General features: G+C 44.1%; 1 protein-coding gene across 2 annotated transcripts in view; it reads left to right on the plus strand.

The window, feature by feature from the left end:
* MANEAL (mannosidase endo-alpha like) overlaps positions 1–12,383 on the plus strand; it is a 304,451-nt gene that overhangs the window by 228,283 nt on the left and 63,785 nt on the right. The gene's annotated exons all lie outside the window — the stretch shown is intronic.

Genomic DNA, 12,383 nt, shown 5'->3' on the forward strand with positions numbered 1-12,383 from the left:
AAAAAAAGCAAAAAACACACAGTTAAAGTTTTACTTCAAACTTTTAAAGCGAGATAAACTAAGAGAAAATACTAAAGGAAACTGGACAAAAAACTGCCAATGCCGAATAGTGACCTAACCTCAGTCAACATTCGTATTTATAGCTTGTATTTGGCCACTGCATAAATTATTTCCAAAGATTTGGCAGAGTTGAAAATTGTTCTGTGTCCTAATGATTTGTTGACAGGTCTGCCTACGTGTGCGTGTCAAAAAATAGTAATATAAACAATGGATTTAGATTGACATCATTAAACCACGCTCGGCAAGAGTGCCACCTGTCTGGCCAATAGTTCCATGACATAGTTAATGTTGCCTTCCTCAGGGCGAGATACCACACAACAACTTGACCCTGTGGGGAAGCAGACATAAACAAAAGTAAATTATACTAAAAGAGAGAATCCCTTTCTGTTCAACTACCCAGATTGCTTAGAGAGAAAGTCAAACGCCCATGGGCACAAAAATTACCAGGTAAATTCACTGTGGGTGAGTCTGAATAACCAGGCGCGTAGTAGCCGGAGAACCCGGTGTAGAGCGTCTGGGTCGGTGGAACCGGGATAACCACGGCAACGCTACATCAAAGCGGGATCACAATGGAGAAAAACACACACGCTGTCTAAAGGAGTAAAGATAAAGAGCGTATTCAGAGACAAAGAGGCACAAGTAAAGGTGCTGTGCTATTTGTGCTGTTGTGAATTAAATGTAAAAAATTCAAAAAACTACATTAAAAAAAGCTACCTGTCAGTGAATGTTCGTGGGTTGCGCTGGAGGGGATGTATTCCTAATGCAGCGTGCTGTGGTGGACCTCGGATGAGTCCTGGGGCCCGTAGTTAACCTCAAAGGATGACCTAAAAAATGTTTGATGTAGATGTATGAAAATATGCAAGATTATGCATGTGTGTACCTTATATCACAGTGAACAATAGCTAGCGCCTACCTTAAAAGGTGAGTATGTGGCCAGCTGGAAGAAAATCTGCAATGCTGGCTGTTAGAGGCAGAAGCCTCTTGCCTTTACGCAGGGGAAATGAGAGCAAAGAGTGCTGTCTCTGGAAAGTAAGAGAAACAGTGGTATAAATTCATAGTTCTGCCCGAAATGCGTGGCGTGCAGAGAGGTGTTATGGCAGAAATGCACACAGGTGAATGCAAGGCTAATGTTAGCCTGGGAGCAAGAAGTGAGTGCTCCTTACCTCAAACCGGCTATGACTGCCGGATTGCTGATTACTCTCTGTGTCCTGCACTGCAAAACGCTCAAATGCGTGTGCTTGCAGGCTGCAGAGTCATGGAACTAAGGAGAGGGAGTTGGTCTGAAAGGCCGCCTGCTATTGGGTCCCGTCTAAGAATGTGCTGGATTGGTTGGGGCCGGCGTGCCTCCCGATTCAACAACACTGATTGGATGGCAGGCAGCCCAGCCCTTGGCAGACTCGTCGGGCGCTGCTCTTGAGCTACAGGAGCGGCTATGTAAAAAAAGGGGTTTGTTTGTAGAAACGCCAAGCCGCGGAGAAACCCCGCGTCGGCGCGGAAAGTCAGACTACAGTGAGTAACACTGATGTTTGTTAACCCATGTTGTCCCCAATAAAGTGAATCAGAAAACGTAAAAACCATGCATTTCGCACGGAAAAAATACAGAGGCAGGCGAGCAAAAGGAACACTGGACACATGCGCAGATGAATGAGGGGAAACTCAAACCCAAGGAATACCACACCATTCCAATCTTAGTAGAGCAGAATAACATGTTCTGAAAAGTTTGGGTGCAAATGAGAAAATTGTTATTCGACAAGCTGACAAGGGTGGCACAATAGTGGTTTTGAATAGAAGTAATTATATTGAAGAATGTCTAAATCTCCTCTCTGATACTAATCACTATCGAAAGCTAGACAAAGATCCCAGCAATTACCTTATTAGCAAAATCAAAGACCAGGGGACTAAAGCAGTTGAACAAGATATGATCAGCAAACAGGAGGGGGGGAGTATTTAATCAGAGAATGGGAGAATCGCTGTATTTTACATTCTCCCCAAAATCCACAAAAATCTGGAGAAACCTCTGGGTAGACCCATTGTTTCGGGTGTGAATTTTCTCCTTGAACCCCTCTCTAAGTTTGTGGACCTCTACTTGAGACCTTTTATTCCTAATATGAAAAGTTATATTAAGGACACCACAGATGCCATCAATGGGATCGAAGGCAATAATTTTGACCCCAATGTGAATTTGTTAATGTGTTTGGATATACAAGCGCTGTATACCAATATACCCCAATTGGCAACAATAGAGGTAGTAGAAGAGACCCTACTAAATAGAGAAGATCAACATCCAGTCTCCAACTCTTTTATAAAATGGTGCACAGAAATGGCCCTTACTAACAACTTTTTTCAATTTATGGGTCAGTTCTATAAACAGATAGAGGGTACGGCCATGGGGGCGGCAATGGCACCAAATGTGGCTAATTTGTATGTCAATATGTTTGAAGAAACAATAGTGTACTCTAACCTTAATCCATTCCAAGAGAATATTCTATGTTGGTTACGTTACATAGATGACGTGTTTGTCATTTGGAAAGGGAGCGAAGAGGAATCCCAGCGGTTTGTACAATGGTTGAACCAACAGAACAGATATCTAAAGTTTACTAGTAATATCAGTAATGAACAGATACAATATTTAGATATCTGTATATATCATGATCAAGGGTTGTTGTTGGTCAAACCTTACACTAAGGAAACAGAAATGCTTTATTGCACTATAACAGCCACCATGTGCAGCACGTGAAAAACAATCTGCCCTTTCGGCAATTTCTCCAGTTAAAGAAAAACAGCAGTACCAATGCCTCCTACGAAAATGGAGCCAATACTCTTATTGATAAATTGGCTCAAAAAGGATATCCCATCCCTCTAGTTAAAAAAGCTGCTAAGAGAGCATTTAACAATAATCGTGAAGCTCTTTTAAACCAACAAATACGCAGAGATGGAGAAACAAAAGAGACACCCTTGGTTTTTGTAAACACATTTAGTAATCTCTCGTATAAGATCAAGAGTATTATTCACCGAAATTGGAAGAAAATTATGACCAAAGAAATTGGGAACCCTATTGTAGCTTTAAAAAAAAGCACTACTGTGCATAATTTAGTCATGAGAAATGATGTGAAGAACAGGAAGAAAGTATGCCAACTAATCTATGGGGACTCCCACCAGTATCAGGACATCATCCCTGTGGCAATTGTACAATGTGCACGCAAACTAGAAAAACCATGACTGTAGATTTGGGTTTTGGCAAAATGTGGAAAATCAAGGAGCATACAAATTGTGAAACGAGTAATGTTATTTACTTAATCAAATGTCCCTGTCAACGTATATACATAGGAAAAACAAACAGAAAATGTAAAATAAGGATGATCGAGCATAGAAGTTGCATTAGGAATGGAATTGAACAAGCACCAATGGTTAAACATTTTATGGAAAAGAAACATACTAGTAATGAATTTGAATGGGTGATCCTGAAACAAATAAAAGGGGAATCACAGGAATTGATCAACAGAAAGTTACTTCAATTAGAACAGAAATTGAATTTTCTGTCCAAAACCCATATTCACTGTTTAAATGAAGGGGTGGAATGGCACAATGCCTAGGCAACCTGTGATACTCAATCATCGCTGTTGGAAGCAGGACCTTGGGGTTAATGGAATTATGCAAGAGCCAGAACACCCATGTAAATCTATACCAACTGCACATTGACACGTTTGAGATGTAATCATGAACAAGATCTGTTTATAACTGGCCTGCGGATGTTCAAAATACGTTTAAAATACACTTATATGTATGTTTAGTTGGCTTAGAACACAGGAACACATCTTTAATTGACATAAAAACTTTGGTTGTATATGCAATGCCAAGGCCTTTCAAAAAATGTACTAATGAAGTATGTGTCCAATGAATATTTTTGGAATATCTTTTAAATGAGGTATGTGTCCAATGAATATATTTGGAATATCTTTTAAATGAGGTATGTGTCCAATGAATATATTTGGAATATCTTTTAAATGAAGTATGTGTCCAATGAATATATTTGGAATATCTTTGAAATATTCAAGGGAGACTCCCCATTTTTGTAATATGCAGGAGAGAATCCCTACTTCTGCATTTTTTTTCTAATTGAATATAATGACTGTGCATAGAGTCCACTATAAGGAGATGGATTCCCTCTCAGAATGAGTGCTGCAGCTGATTTAAATACACATTCTGAACTGAAGTCAGGACAGCCTCTAGTATAGGGCGAGAGCCGACATTATTTGATTTATCTTATGATACACACGGATAGTGCTCTGTTGACCGCACTACATTACCCATAATCCTTGCGCGTGTGTGGACGTGATGACGCCATCGCGCGACGCGGCCTAGACGTCGGCCCGCGGCGTGATGATGTCATTACGTCCCCCACGAGCAATCCCGGGATACTAATTTCAAAACTGAGTTGGTTGGAGGCATACCCCGGATCGAATTACTGGCCATTTATAGACCTACTCAGTGAGTATTTTACTAAATAAGTACTTCTTAGCCTCCTCTTGGTTTACAGACCAGCTGGCCTCATGAGGTTTTGTCATTTTACAGCCAATTAGAAGGTAGAGGACAACTCCAGTTGGGGAGTGCCTGAGTTCTGAAAAATACAACTTACCATACGGCCGGGTGCCTTGGAAACTTCCTCCTGTATACTGTTTGACAAGTAAGTGTATGCTTTCAATACAATAAGCACACTGGCCTAAAATTCAGTAAGTGGACATACCACTAAGGGGAGTTTTCTCTATAATTATATCTTTTAGGGAACAGACAACTTCTTGGAGAAGTAAAAATCTTTTTGAGAAATAGGAAAACACCATGTTTGGATGGAGTGACACTTTGACCATATGTTCCTAACAATATGGTAAGACTTTTTTTCTCAAGTTACCAGGATATGTTAATAATATATATCTGGCCTATATGAGTCTAATGTCAATACGTGTGGTATACTAGGAGAGAAGATAGAGGAAATAGGGCATCAATTTCTATAGTAATTGGAATTGTTGCCGTTACGATAATCAATCAAGGTTAGAGAAGACTCCAGGATATTGAACCCTCGAGCCAGAGAGGTATGTAAATTTATAGCATGCTCTTCACCCTTATGGGGATAAGGGTTATACAGCTAGTTTAATTAATGGATTAGGACTGTAACATGAGGGAGTAACACAGTGCCTCCCTTTTATCAACAGGGTACATCGTCTTTACAAGAAGAGCAGGTTTAGTAGTACAGTTTCATCTTGAATAGAATCGACACAAGATACTGCACACCCCTAAAGGATGTCCCACATTGTTGTGCTAATGGGACAGAAACTTGTACAAGTTGGGAATCTACAAATTCAAAATACGCAATAGCCATTAACATCTAAGGCTAAGGGATCTCAGTATGATTAGACTACACAGGTTTGACCCAAGATTGAATTTATGAATAGAACCCACTTAGGTTGATTCACTTGTGGAAGGTTTGTACCAGAGGGATTCTTTGTGGAGGTGTAATAATACTCTATGAGAAGACCAGGTTTTTGGTAACGGGCTGGTGGTGGAATTAAGGGAATTTTTACGTGGAATGACATGGTGGAGTTTGATGCTGGCAAGGTCTGGGAAACTGCAAATGAGAGGCAGGAGTCTGCGTATACAGGAGGGAGTGGGCCTTGATCGAACAAGGAAGGATATAGAGTTGTTGGAAATGGTCGTACTGGGTGGAGGGCCAACATCCACGATACGCTTGTTGTGCTATGACAGAAGGGGCAGGAACTGAATTCTTGGCATTGTTGGAGACGGTTAGGAATCTTTGCTTCTTGAAGCAGCAGCTTTATGAGAAAGGGAAAAAAGTAGTTTCCATGCTGGCAGCACACCTTCGAGCCCAGACGGCGTCTAGGTGCGTAGATGAGGTGCTGGATTAGGATAGAACTGTATCCTCTACCCCCAAAGGTGTTGCCGACTACTTTGCACACTTCTATAGTAGGCTATACGATGAGGATGGATGGGGAACGGTAGAGAAATTGAAGAAATGCCTTGATGGGTTCCCACTCCCTGGGCTGACTCCAGATGAGAGGTTGAGGTTAAATTCTCAGATCACGCAGCAGGGGGTATTGGGGGCATAAGGGAATTAAGGGAATACCAGCAGGCAAGGCCCCGGTAGGGAATGGTTTCACGATTGGGTTTTATAAAAAATATGCATGGGCAGTCGAGCCTCATTTGTCCAAATTGTTTAACTTCATTTTGGATAAGGGGAAGGCTCTGCCCTTGTTCTGGCAAGTGTTGATTGTGGTGATATACAAAGACGGAGGGATCCCTGTGAGTGTGCATCCTATAGACCGATATCCCTTTTAAATGTGGATGCAAAGATCTTCGCCAAGATGGTGGTAGCCAGATTTGTGGGCCTTATGCCGATATTGGTGCACATAGATCAGGTGGGCTTTATCCCAGGGAGGCAGGGAGTGGACACATTGAGGAAAACACTCAACCTTTTGGAGTTATCCAAAGGTAAAGGTGGCAATTCGGTACTGCTGGTCCTTGATGCCAAAAAGGCCTTTGATCGGGTGTACTGGGTGTTTCTGTGGGAGGTCTTGTTAAAATATGGTTTTGGAGAACAGATTCTCAATGGTGTACGGGCCTGTACACAATTATCTGATGGCGAGGGCGGTAGGGATAAAGTCTGGGCAGTTCAATATATGCAGGGGCATGAGGCAGATTTTCCCCCTTTCTCCCTTGCTTGTTGTGTTCTTCTTGGAACCGCTGATAGAAAACATTCAGGGGAACAGAAGGATTGGGAGTATAAGGGTAGGAGACAGGGAATTTAAGCACGGCATGTATGTGGACGGTGCTTCGCTGTACCGGACAGACCCCCTGGTTTCCATACCACTGGCTCTCTTTGTAATAGCGCAATACGTCTCTCTCTCAATCAAAATTGTTCCCTTCAATAGAGGGTTTGAGGAGGGCATGCAGGAGTTGCACCTCTTTGCTCAGAGATTTAGCTTTAGATACCTTAGGGTAATGGTGACTAAGATGTTAGAAGGCTTGGTCGAGGCGTACTTTCCACCGTTACTAGCAAAGGTTTCAGAAGATCTGCAATGGGTAGACAACACTCTCAAAATGAATAATGCAGAGGATCCTATTTGTGTTCCAAATGTTGCCAGTCATGGCTCCAGGGATTGTTTTTGAGGGAATCCAAGATGAGACTTGTACGTTTCTTGTGGCAGGGAAGGAAACAAAGTATTGCCTATAAATCACTGATCCTCCCCAAAAATTGGAGCGGAGTCAGGCTCCCGGGCTAGGATGGTTACGATAGGGTATATCAAATGATGTCCTTGGTTGGTCATATTAGGAATGGCACAACTAAACAATGGGTATTTCTGGAAAATTATTGGTTGAGACTAATCACTGTGGGTGAGTGGCTATGGGTACTGCAGAAGTTCTTGCAAAGGGGGGCGTTGGCCCACCCCATACTGGGGATGATTTGGGACGTTGGGCAAAGTCAGAAGGGTTTGCGAGGGGTTACATCCTGGCCCTCTCCGCTGAGTTACACATGGGCCCCACTGATCAAAGAAGACTTCCTGGATTCCGTGGATGTTTCAACAGTGGTTCGAGGTGGGGCTTGAATGGGCTGGGCAATTGTGGAAGAGAGGTACAATTGTTACTATTCAGCAACCCGAAGAGTGCCTAGGGATCGGAAAATTGTCAGTCTTCCTTTACCTACAGTTGAATGGTGTTATGACAACTGGAAAATGGGGGAATAGCTTTCATAGGGAATTGACCCATATTGAAAGGATACTAATTTCACATGCCTCCCCTAGTGGACTGATCTCTGGGATCTATACTGCCTTGGTCTTCGCCAGGGTGCAGGGAACAGAGTGGCTCAGGGGTAAATGGGAACGGATTTGGGGATGGAACTGGATGAGGGGCTGTGGGGCAAATTATGCGCGAAAGCACATAAGACATCTATAGCTTGTCAGTATAAGTTGCACAGCATTAAACACTTGCGCAAATGGCAGTATGATTCAGAGAAGCTTTCTAGCATGTTCCATTGGTGCATCCCTATTGTTGGAGGAAATGTTGGGAGAGGGCAGACGATTGGCATATGTGGTGGTCCTGTAGTGTGGTCCAGCGATTCTGGAGAGAAGTTTTGAGCTGGATGAAGAGGGTGGAAATGGTACCCAGAGAAAAAGAGCCGATGCTGGTGCTTTTTGGTTTTGGAGAAGCAGGAGGAAAACGTTTTCCCTCCCACACATGAAACAGTTTTTTGCTGCAGGCAGGCAGCGCTTGTTTGACAATCAAAGCCTAAAAAAACGGAAAGAAATCAGACTTATTGTTGGTATCAATTAGAGGTTTCTGCTAATTTCCTAGCTTCGCTGAAGGCACACCTATTACAGAAGCAGGGGGCCCAAATGTCATCATTACACTTACAACCTAATTATAGAAAGGGCACCTTCTTCGCCATCTGCCCTATTCTAGTAAGCGCGGGGAGGATTCTCTGATTAATTGATTTATATAGTGCCTATACACAATATGTTTCAAAGTGCTTCAACGCTAGGGAGGGAACAAGGGAAAATACAATGAGCATTCTTACAAGGCCTTGAGACATTTAGAATGTGAAATAACTATCATTCTAGGACTGAGGACATTTCAGATAGTGCAAGCGCTATGACAAAGATGAGGAGGAGGGGAGGGGCTGAGACAGACAAGCAACTAACATACTAAGCCTGACGACATTTCTGTTAGAGCTGGAGAATTGAAGAGAGGTGCAGAGTGGGGGCAGAGAGGGATCAGGAGAGGAACAAAACAAGCGACTATCAAACTAGGCCTGACAACATTTCAGATAGTGCTCGAGTCGGAGGAAGAACAAGGAGGGAGGGAAGTAGACAGACACCTACTATCGTAGTAGGTCAGATGACATTTCGGATAGGGTAAGAGCTATGAACAAAATAAGGAGGGGAGTGGGGTAGGAGATGAGACAGACAAGCAACTAACATACTAGGCTTGACAACATTTCTGGTAGAGCCGGAGAATTAACAAGAGGTACAGGGAGGGCAGGGGACGAGGAGAACGACAAAACAAGCGACTATGGTACTAGGCTTGGCGACATTTCAGATAGTGCAGGAGGGTGGAAGAACAAAGGGGGAAGACAGACAGCTACTATCGTAGTAGGTCAGGTGACATTTCAGATAGAGTAAGTGCAATTATATAGAAAGGGAAAGGGGGAAAGGAGAAAGATAGTTAGAGGAGGGTAAGGCGGAAAGACAGAGGGGTCATTCCGAGTTTGGAGGCAGCCATGGTGCTATTAGCACCATGGCTGCCTCCAAACTCGGGTCCGGGTCCGTGGTGTCGGAATGGGGACTTACCGGGACATTCCAACCTATGCGGACCCGGTAAGTCTCCATTTCGAAAACCATTCCCCATTCCCATTTGAGCCCCCATAGGGCTCAATGGGAATGGGGAAGGAGCTAATAACGGGCCGAAATTGTGGGCCCGTTATTAGCTCCATTGTCCCTTAACGGGTCCCGCTAAGGGCGGCTGGTAAAATCAGCTGGCTCTGGTGGGACCCACTAAGGGACCTCGTAATAGGGCGGTAGGGGGTTAACGGCACTGGCAACCGCCAGGTATGGAATGAACCCCAGGGAGTGTGGTGAGAGAAGAAGAAGAGGCATGCAGGGGGTGAGGGGCAGGCAAACAGGAAAACAGACAGGCAAACAGATCACAACCATAAAACGGGGGGCAGCGCAAATGACACAAGTTTTGCATAAAAACACAGCCGGAAGTGAACTAAGCTAAATGCATGAAAAACAGCTGGGTTTGAACTAAGCTAAAGGCATAACAAACTGCCAGAATTGAATGGCAACTGGAAACAGATGCTAGCAGTGGGTTCAAAAACGCAGTGCAATCAGAAGTGCCAACAAGGGAGACAAGCAAAGACGGAAAACGGAGACAAAAGAGGGTAGAAGCATGTCCGAAGGAGGGAGTTAACCCATAATTATTGAGGTGTGTTATGGAAGTCTGGATTTCTTAATACAGTGACGTAGCAGCAAAAGTGGAAGTTCAGGTGAAGTGGCCATAAGAAAGTACCACAAGTAGCATTCTGGTAGTGGACAGGGAGCAAAACAGGGGTCTTTTCGTTGTTGGGCCTTTGGTGTAATGGCTGGCTCCCGACTCCCGGTTGCTCGGATTGGCTTAACAAGCCAAGTGCGTCCAATGGGAAGGGGTAACAGTCAGCAAAGTCAGGTGAAAAATAAAGCGGCCATGTTAGAAGGCCACAAACAATAAGGCAGAGGCTGAAAGTGCCTAAGATAAAAGGCACAAAACGTTGAAAAGCAGCAGAAAGGGCATGCACTGTCCAACAGATGAAATCTTCGACATCGCTTCAAATTGTAGCCACATTTAAAAGCATTTTTTCTTTCAATGTATTTCCGCACCACCGTGGCTCTATTAAACTAGGCTTGCACCAGTTAGATGGCATGAGCAGCAACAGGATGGGTGAGGCAGCAGGACAAGCATCACTGATGTTGTTGATCAGTGCAGCAGGGAGAAAGAAGAATGAGGGAGAGGATAGGGGGCATGATATTGAGAATGGGAATGGGCAAGGAAGTGAGCCCACAGGATAGAAGATGGCGGCTAGGACACCGAGGATGTGGAAGGCCCAAGGTCATCCAGGCCCGGACAGGGCCAGACAGGGAGAGCCCTGGCTCTTGATGAGGCCCTTCGAGGAGCCAGCGATCGCCTGTCGGTTCCGACGCTGGCAGGCATGATGTTAAGACGGCCACGCAATCATGGCAGGCCTCCTCCTCCTCGACGACAACAGAAGAACAGCTGATCATCCGAAGCCATGCACAGCGGCCATGATGGAAGATCCCCTCACCAGACAACGGCAATGAGATGATGGGTGGCCAGAAGGGGAAAGGAGGGAAAAGGAGCAGGAGGGGAGAAAGAGGAACTGCAGAACTAACCACCAGAGGGCCAGCACCATGCAGCCAATCCTCACACCGGTTTGTAAAATCTGGTATTCTATGCCCAGCAAACTGTATTGATTTCTGCAGACTGCCAGCTTTCCTGCACTGAGAAAAAGCAGACCCAGTCCATAGAAGGAATGAGTAATGAAAGCTGGCATGCTGATGCTGATCTCCACCATGAAGATGCGTGTTCTCTTAACCCACTGCATCCGGATGGTGAAAGGCACAGAAACAAAGGCAGTGCCAGGTGCCAATGCCTTCCACCACATTGATGCTGTGACACCCTAATCCAGGAGGATCTGGAACCTTTGGCTACCTGGTGTTTTCCACTACAACTCCCATTGATGTCCAGTGAACATTTTGCCAACAAAAATTTAGTCAGTGAAAAATCACAGTAAAAATACCTCTGCAGTGAAAAAGTCACAAAGCAAAAACTAGTCAAAACATGCAGTTGAAAAGTAACCAACAAAATGCAGTGCTGGTAGGGTAAGTGTTAACGTTAAGGAGGGTTTAGTGGGCTTGTGATTGCCTGGTTTACGGTTCGAATAGGGATCAGGGTTAAGATAGTGGTTAGGGCTACAGTAAAGATTCTGGTTAGAATGAGGGCAAGGATTAGGTTCAGGGTGGTGGTGGTAGAACTGCTGAAGTTGGGGTGTGGTTAGGGTAGATTAAGTGTCAGGGTAAGTGTTATAGAAGAGGTTATGGTAAGGCTAGAGCTAATTGAATAATGGCTTGGGTACGTGATAAAGGGACAGGGAGGATGTAGAAGGCTGGCAATGTTAGTGTAGGATAAACCTAGGGATGATGGTAGAGCATTGGGGTACGTATTAGAGTTGTGGTTGGGGTAAGGCTATGGTTAGGATTAGAGCAAGGGTTTTGGTTAGGTTGAGGGTTATGGAATTTGTCGTGAGTTGGTGATGGGGTTGGAGATATTTTCTATTTATTGGTGTTTTGTATCGAGTCACATGCAAATAAAATGCTTTAGCACGCTGAGGGGTTCGCCTAAGGTAAGGGTTCAGGTTGGAATAAGGGTTGTATTTAGAGTTATGGTAAGGTTTAGGAATGCAGTTAGGGTGATTGTGGGGGGTTTTATTAGCGGTTTGGGCCATTGTTAGGGTTACAGCCCTGTACCTTTGTGTATTTAAATATAGCTTTTTAGGAGACCTTACTACTGGCAACATGCTCATATTTTGCATTGCTTGTATTGAATGCCGGCATATTTAAGAACTAATGTTTGATGCTTAATCACTGCTTAATCACTTGACTACATTTTCCTGGGGGCATTTGCACATAAACCACTCCCATCAGCCCTTGCCAGCATAGTCAATGGGGGAGAGCTAGTCCAAAACATGTGTGGAGCTGCAA

This window comes from Ambystoma mexicanum, chromosome 11 (genome assembly GCF_040938575.1).
Source record: "Ambystoma mexicanum isolate Mex_15411 chromosome 11, UKY_AmexF1_1, whole genome shotgun sequence".
Taxonomy (NCBI): Eukaryota; Metazoa; Chordata; class Amphibia; order Caudata; family Ambystomatidae; genus Ambystoma; species Ambystoma mexicanum.